The sequence below is a fragment of the Agelaius phoeniceus genome, chromosome 3, assembly GCF_051311805.1.
Source record: "Agelaius phoeniceus isolate bAgePho1 chromosome 3, bAgePho1.hap1, whole genome shotgun sequence".
Taxonomy (NCBI): Eukaryota; Metazoa; Chordata; class Aves; order Passeriformes; family Icteridae; genus Agelaius; species Agelaius phoeniceus.
Window position 1 is genome coordinate 103,253,438 of NC_135267.1, and position 6,000 is coordinate 103,259,437.

Consider the following 6,000-nt stretch of genomic DNA (forward strand, 5'->3'; position numbering starts at 1 on the left):
GATAGTCTGCAGGAACAGATGAAACACGTGAGAGTTTCCCACATGAGCAACTGGAGAAAGGGTTATGTGATCCAGCAAATCCTAACATTGCTAAAACCCCAGGTGGGTGTGAAGATGACACCTTACTCCACTTCCAATCTTCCTTCCAGATTGCGTTTGTGGGGAGGGCAGGGGTAGACAACGCCAAGAAGGCGAAACTCATTGAGACTGAGGAGCTGGACCATACCAGAATCAAGGTTTCCCTGCACAATCTCAGTCTGGTTTTCACAGTAGGGTACAAAATTATCTTTCCTTCAAGATTCTGCCTCACTGAGTACACATGTTGGACCATGTGAGGTCTAAATAAAGGTTTGTAAGTGACTTCCCTCTTTCAGCACAGAAACACTTTGGCAAGCAGTGAATGGAGAAAAAACCCTTGGAAGATGAGAAAGCTCCTTCACAGGCTTATACTCTGTTCAGTTTTACCATATATTCCCTACACATGGCTGACTTTTCTTTTTTTAAAACTGAAACTTTTCAGAAGTTTGAGGTGTAGTTCTGATTTTCTGAATGACCACTTTGAGATTTGGTTTCTCGAGGTACAGTTTCACATTATGGTTGACCCACAGCTGGGTTACATTAGCGCAGAAGGAGAAACAGCTTTCATTCATATCAGAGCAAGCACTCACTGGAATAACTTCCATCCCCATAAAACTCTTAGATCAGCTGTCCCTGAAATCATCCAACCACTAAATCCACTACAAAGAGAGTAACAAGAACCCATGGCCAGCCATGGAAAGGAGTGAGACCACACTCTTCAGCTGCAGCCCACACACTGACCAAACTATGAACTCACACTGGTAAAGGCTACCTTGATGTGCTGAGGTACAGCTCTACATTCAGACTATGAGATAATACCGTAAAACATGATTGCAAAGTCAACCAACTCATTTTAGATTTCTGTGCTCAATTTAAGACATATTTTGACTTTTTTTTTTTAATCCTAGTTTCCCCATTTGTTAAGTAAGAAGCAGGATGGAGGGGGACCCATCTATTCATCTCTGGTTTACAGTGTTAGAATAAGCTCATGCTTGAGAAACATTAGAAGGTTACCATACTATTTACAACTGAAATGTCCAAAAGCAGTGTCTGGGCTGTTGGACAGAACACCCAGCTGCTATGAAGTAAGTGAGATATGGTGATGTTTTCAATCAGTAAGTAAAATACACTACCCATTAGTGTAGCCCACTCCACACACTAACAGAAGTAGAGATTAAAGAAGCCCAGTGACCAAGAACTGCATTGCAATGAATACACACAAGCACCAGTGTGAAGCTGGACGCCCAGTTTAAAACTCCGGCGTTTATTTTTAGTGTGCAGCTTCTTGCAGCCACAGCTATGCGCTGAACAGCCCGGTTGTGCAAAGCCACGAGCCTTGTTGCAGCACTCACCCTGCATTCACTGCACAAGAGACCATTCAGGTCAAAGTTTAGCTTTGCCAGAGGGCACATCCAACCCAGGCGGCAGCACACACGCCAATACTAACGGGAAAAGTGACAACAGGCACAATAACCAAGGAAAACCACTCAGTTACAGCTGGAAAAAAACCCTAACTGGCTTCTGTGTATGTACAAGCTAAAAGGAAAGACGCTAAAGATGAGATTATAACAACAGGCCTCCGGTTATTTATTCCTCCAGGTGCAACAAAAGCAGCAGCACTGAAACCGAGGTTTCGGGTACCGTACACGTCTCACACACATGGAACGCCTCCGCAGACAAGCTCAAGCGCTCTCTTCCATCGCCGCGGCTCCCGGCCGTCCTACAGCGCGGCGACCATGCCTAGGGACAAACGGGAGGCGGCTGAGAGAGAGCCCGGCGGGCGAGAACCACCCGGCGAGGCCAGGGGAGCTGGGGAGCTGCGGAGCTGCGGAGCCCCGGCGCCGCTGCCACCGCCAGCACCGCGGCCCGGCCTCCCCTCCGTCCGCCCCTCCCTCACCTGGGACAGGGCAGCGCCGCGGCGGGAGGAGCCCAGGGAGCCGCCGCGGCGGGAGGAGCTCACGGAGCCGCCGCGCCGCCGCCGCCGCCCACGGGCGCCAGGGCCGCCGCCATGTTCCCGCGGCCTCTGACCCCGCTCACTTCCGGTCACGGCGGTCACGCCGTTGCCATGGCAGCGCTCGCGGCAGGGCCCCCTTAAAGGGACCGCGCGGACGGGGCTCGGGGTCTGTGGGGCACGAGCCCAAAAGGGACAGCGGCTCGTCCGCCCCACAGCGCTGCACCGAGGGGAAAACCGTACTCCTGCTTAGCTCCGGAATTCGTCATAAAATAGCCTGTGCGGGGGGAGAGTAGTGGAAAACGACCGTGGCGTGTTTTCCACTGCTGTGAGGAGATGGTTTGTCTTAACTTTCCCCGAAACGGGCCGTATTTTCAGTTTTTATTGCACCGCCTTTGCCACCGCTCTGTTGATGGAATTAACCTCTTTACAGTCTTTCCACATGTATGTTTTTATAAGGTAAACAAAGCTGGTGAAACCCCCTTCCCCAAGAAGGGAAACTCCAGGAGGTTTTAAATAAAGTTTTATGTTTGTGTGAAACCAAAGTGAGTCCATGCCTGGTTGCTGGATGGGGACCAAAGCAACCTGGGCGCTCTTTCTGATTCTACATCAGTTCCATATCTATAGATGAACATGTTCCTCTGCAAAACTCCTGCAAATTGACAAATGCCAGGGCAAAACCTGATCCCATATTCACTTAGGAATATATCCCCCATAGCCATTCCCCCTGTGAGATCCTTCTTTCCCACTGCAGCTAGCTTTGAGGACAACATTGTCTCTTCCAATACGCCTACAATGATCCAGTGAGAATTTGTTGCCTTAGAGAGTACCTTTGTGGGCTTGAGAATCAGTCATCAATTTGGTCAAAACTTGAAATAAAAAAAAAAAAAATAGGGAATGAGCCTTTGGGGAATCTCTTCCTAAAAGTCATAAAAATGTTGGAAATTCCGCTGTCATCGCTTTTTGAGGGCTCTCATTTGTTCATTCAGCCTGGAGAAGTAGGAGCTAAGTGGGGGACTTAGCTGTTGTCTAGAACTGGCAGAAGGTAATTGAGAAGTTACCACCAGATTCTTCTCCGGGATGCACAGAAAGCAAATGAGAGGCACTGGTGCCACGATGCAGCAGGAGAAATCCCAATTAGTTAATAGGAAGGAATTCTTCAAAATTAGAGCAGTCAAGCATTGGAATGGGCTTCCCAAAGACCTTGTGCAATCTCAAACCCAGAATGGACCTAGGTCTTATGTAAAATTAACAATAGCATCCCAAATCCTTCGAAATGCTTTAGCTGAAGAGACAAAGGCAGCTCTGTGTAGGAGCGCTCTGCCTCTTGTGTTGGGAGGCTCTTTGTTGTGTGATTCACCTCAGCTGACTTGTGCTAACCAGGAAACAGGCATTTGGTCAGACTTAGTCACCAAGAGTTCCCTCCTCTAGGCAGCTCCAAAAAGTGACCCATTCTGTCCCAAACTGGATGTCTAAAACAGCCCAGCACGTGGGGAGCTGAAATGGCTCACCTTGAGGTCACTCTGGCTGATGACATAGTTAAAGCCAGGTGAAATGAATCCTCACTGGTGCCTCCTGAAAAAAAGGACAAGAGCAAGGCAAACTGCTAGATTTTAAATAGCAATAACTTAGCATGAAAGACATAGCATCAGCAGAATGTGTCCAAGGATAACATGTGCCGTGGGCTGTCGGCCATAGACTTGTGGCCAGGCTCCTGGGCAACCTTAAAACTGCAAACAGAAGTTTGAAGCTGGCATCTGCAATAGTTAGTTTGCATCTGCAGTATCTGCAAAAATTCCTGGTACAACCCTGTAATGCTAAATGGAAAGCTGTCCCCAGATTTTTATACTGCTGTAGTCTGGAAAGGTGAGAGGGGTGAAACTGCAGTCATGTCTACATGTGGCTTTTGGCATTTGTACCAAAGGGCAGTCATGGCTCTTTTGATAAACTGGGCAAAAATGCATATGGCTAATTGCCTCTTGGGTTGAAGCTCTCTGCATGGAGGAAATACATGCTAAAATGGGTTAATAAAATACTGAGAAAGATTTTCCAAGTAGCTAAGTAAGGAGCTTTGGCACTCCGTGCACCAAAATGTAGAGCAGAATCTTACTGCAGCCCACTCTCTGCCACTTGCAGGGTGATCCTGGATAAATCATCTCACTTTCCTATCGGCGTAGTAAGAATAATGACATTTTCTTCTTGCTGAGAGTGCCGTCAGGAGATGATAATCAAAGTTTGTAATTTGATTAGAAAATGTGTAACATTATACAGCACTCATTTCAATGCCAACACCTTGCTATATAAACTTTCTGTTAAGATATTTTACTTAAAACTGTGGAGAAAACAAATTGGTAAGACAAACAATAATGAGTAATGGTGTTCCTGTTTTCCTTAAGAACCCTAGAGCAATTTTGTACCATTTGGAGATAAATCTCTTTGTCTATCACATTGACATGCAGGCAGCTGAAGAAGGACATGGCATCTTTTCAAGCATTCACCCTAGCACTCTAGCAGAAAATACAAAGGCAAATTTAATTTTCAGTTGCAACTACACAGGCAAAGTAGATAAGCACCTTGTGCTTTACACAAAGGCACTGAAAGCTGAACTTGTGTGAAGTGAGTTAGTGTAGGCATTTTGTTAGAAAGCAAAAAGTCTGCTCAAGAAAAATATAGGCATTCATAATGCCCCTACAGTTTTTGTGAAAGTGGAAAGTACAATTTCTACAGCCAAAGACAACAGTGAGGGGAAGAAAAGAATGTTCAGTATTCAGCAAAAAGGAAGAATCCGGCTGACTGGAAATGTATGTGCATTTCAGAAGGCTTTGTTAAAATAATATTAAGGTATTGGCTTTATGTCCACAAAAATAATGCCATTTGATGCTGAAGTCAAGCTTTCCACGTGTTTGAAATAAAACAATATAGATTTAATTTAGCCACAAAACAATTCCTGTGGGGAGTGCTGGAAGCAGAAAGGCCTGATTCCAAACAGACATGCTTCCCTGTGCCACTTAGCCCATCTCCATCCCCACTGCATTAATTTTGTCTCCTTCCCACTCCATGGACAGCATCCTTGCAAAGCAAGAAGCCGTAGGTGCAGGTGGGCCAGCGAGTACCAGCTGCCAAGAGAAACAATAATGTTTGCTCAGTCATGGCATGAATTTAGTTCTCACTTGTCTATCATAATGTCTTTATTAACAGATCTTGTAAGAGCATGTTTGTTTCTGAGAATTCTGCCTTTCTGCCCTTCCATCAAATTTGAGGAAAATTCATCAAGTAGGTTCAAAAGCTCTTGGAAAGGGACTTGCAGCCAACTGAAAACATGGCCACATAAGGAAAGTTCATGTGAAAAAACAGATTGAAAAACTAGAAAGTTGCCCACAGTGGGGGGAAAAGACCTTACAACAATTAAAATCCTTTTGCAAGGGGGTGAAATTGAAAATTATCAAGTCCTTCAACTTGTATTAGCACCTGAGAAATAGAAAGAGAAAACAGAAAATGATACAAGCTACTATCCGTCCACTGACAGGACCTGGAAACATATGGCATGAAGAATTTAAGGTCTTCATCGGAACACAAGAGAAAGGAATTTCTTTTATTATAGCTGGGGTTAGCTTTACAAAACATTTTTTGGCTATATGCTTTGTAGCGGGACCCCTCCATTCATCTTGTGTTAGCTCAGCTGGATGACAAGTGGCATCATGGAGCTCATAACAAGTCTCCAAGAGGGGACACAGTGAGGAGGGAAATCATTTGAAACCAGTGTTACTAACAAGAGCAGTATGCCTAAAACATTTGGGGTTTTAATCACTATTGCTTAGCTCCGTGTTTTATTTGCAGACTAAGTCAGTCCCCTTGGGGCCCATATCTGAGCTGAGGGAATGATAGACCATGTGGCACTCAGAGGGAAGAAAAGATAAACAGTATGGAAAATATCATTAGGCAGCCAGTCACGCCTCTCTATAACTGCCAAA

The 6,000-nt window shown here is 45.5% G+C and overlaps 1 protein-coding gene across 7 annotated transcripts in view; it reads right to left on the reverse strand.

Moving 5' to 3' along the window:
• Nucleotides 1–2,134, reverse strand: part of LCLAT1 (lysocardiolipin acyltransferase 1) — a 112,032-nt gene extending 109,898 nt beyond the window's left edge. For 4 of the 7 annotated variants that reach the window (XM_054629335.2, XM_077176035.1, XM_054629333.2 and 1 more), the window contains exons 1-2: nt 1,976–2,134; nt 1,725–1,818 (exon numbers count right to left, since the gene is read on the reverse strand). The gene's annotated coding sequence lies outside the window, so the exon portion shown is untranslated. The remainder of the gene's footprint in view (nt 1–1,724; nt 1,819–1,975) is intronic. The other 3 variants (XM_054629336.2, XM_077176036.1, XM_077176034.1) reach the window with 1 other exon arrangement.
• Between the last annotated feature and the right edge of the window lie 3,866 nt (nt 2,135–6,000).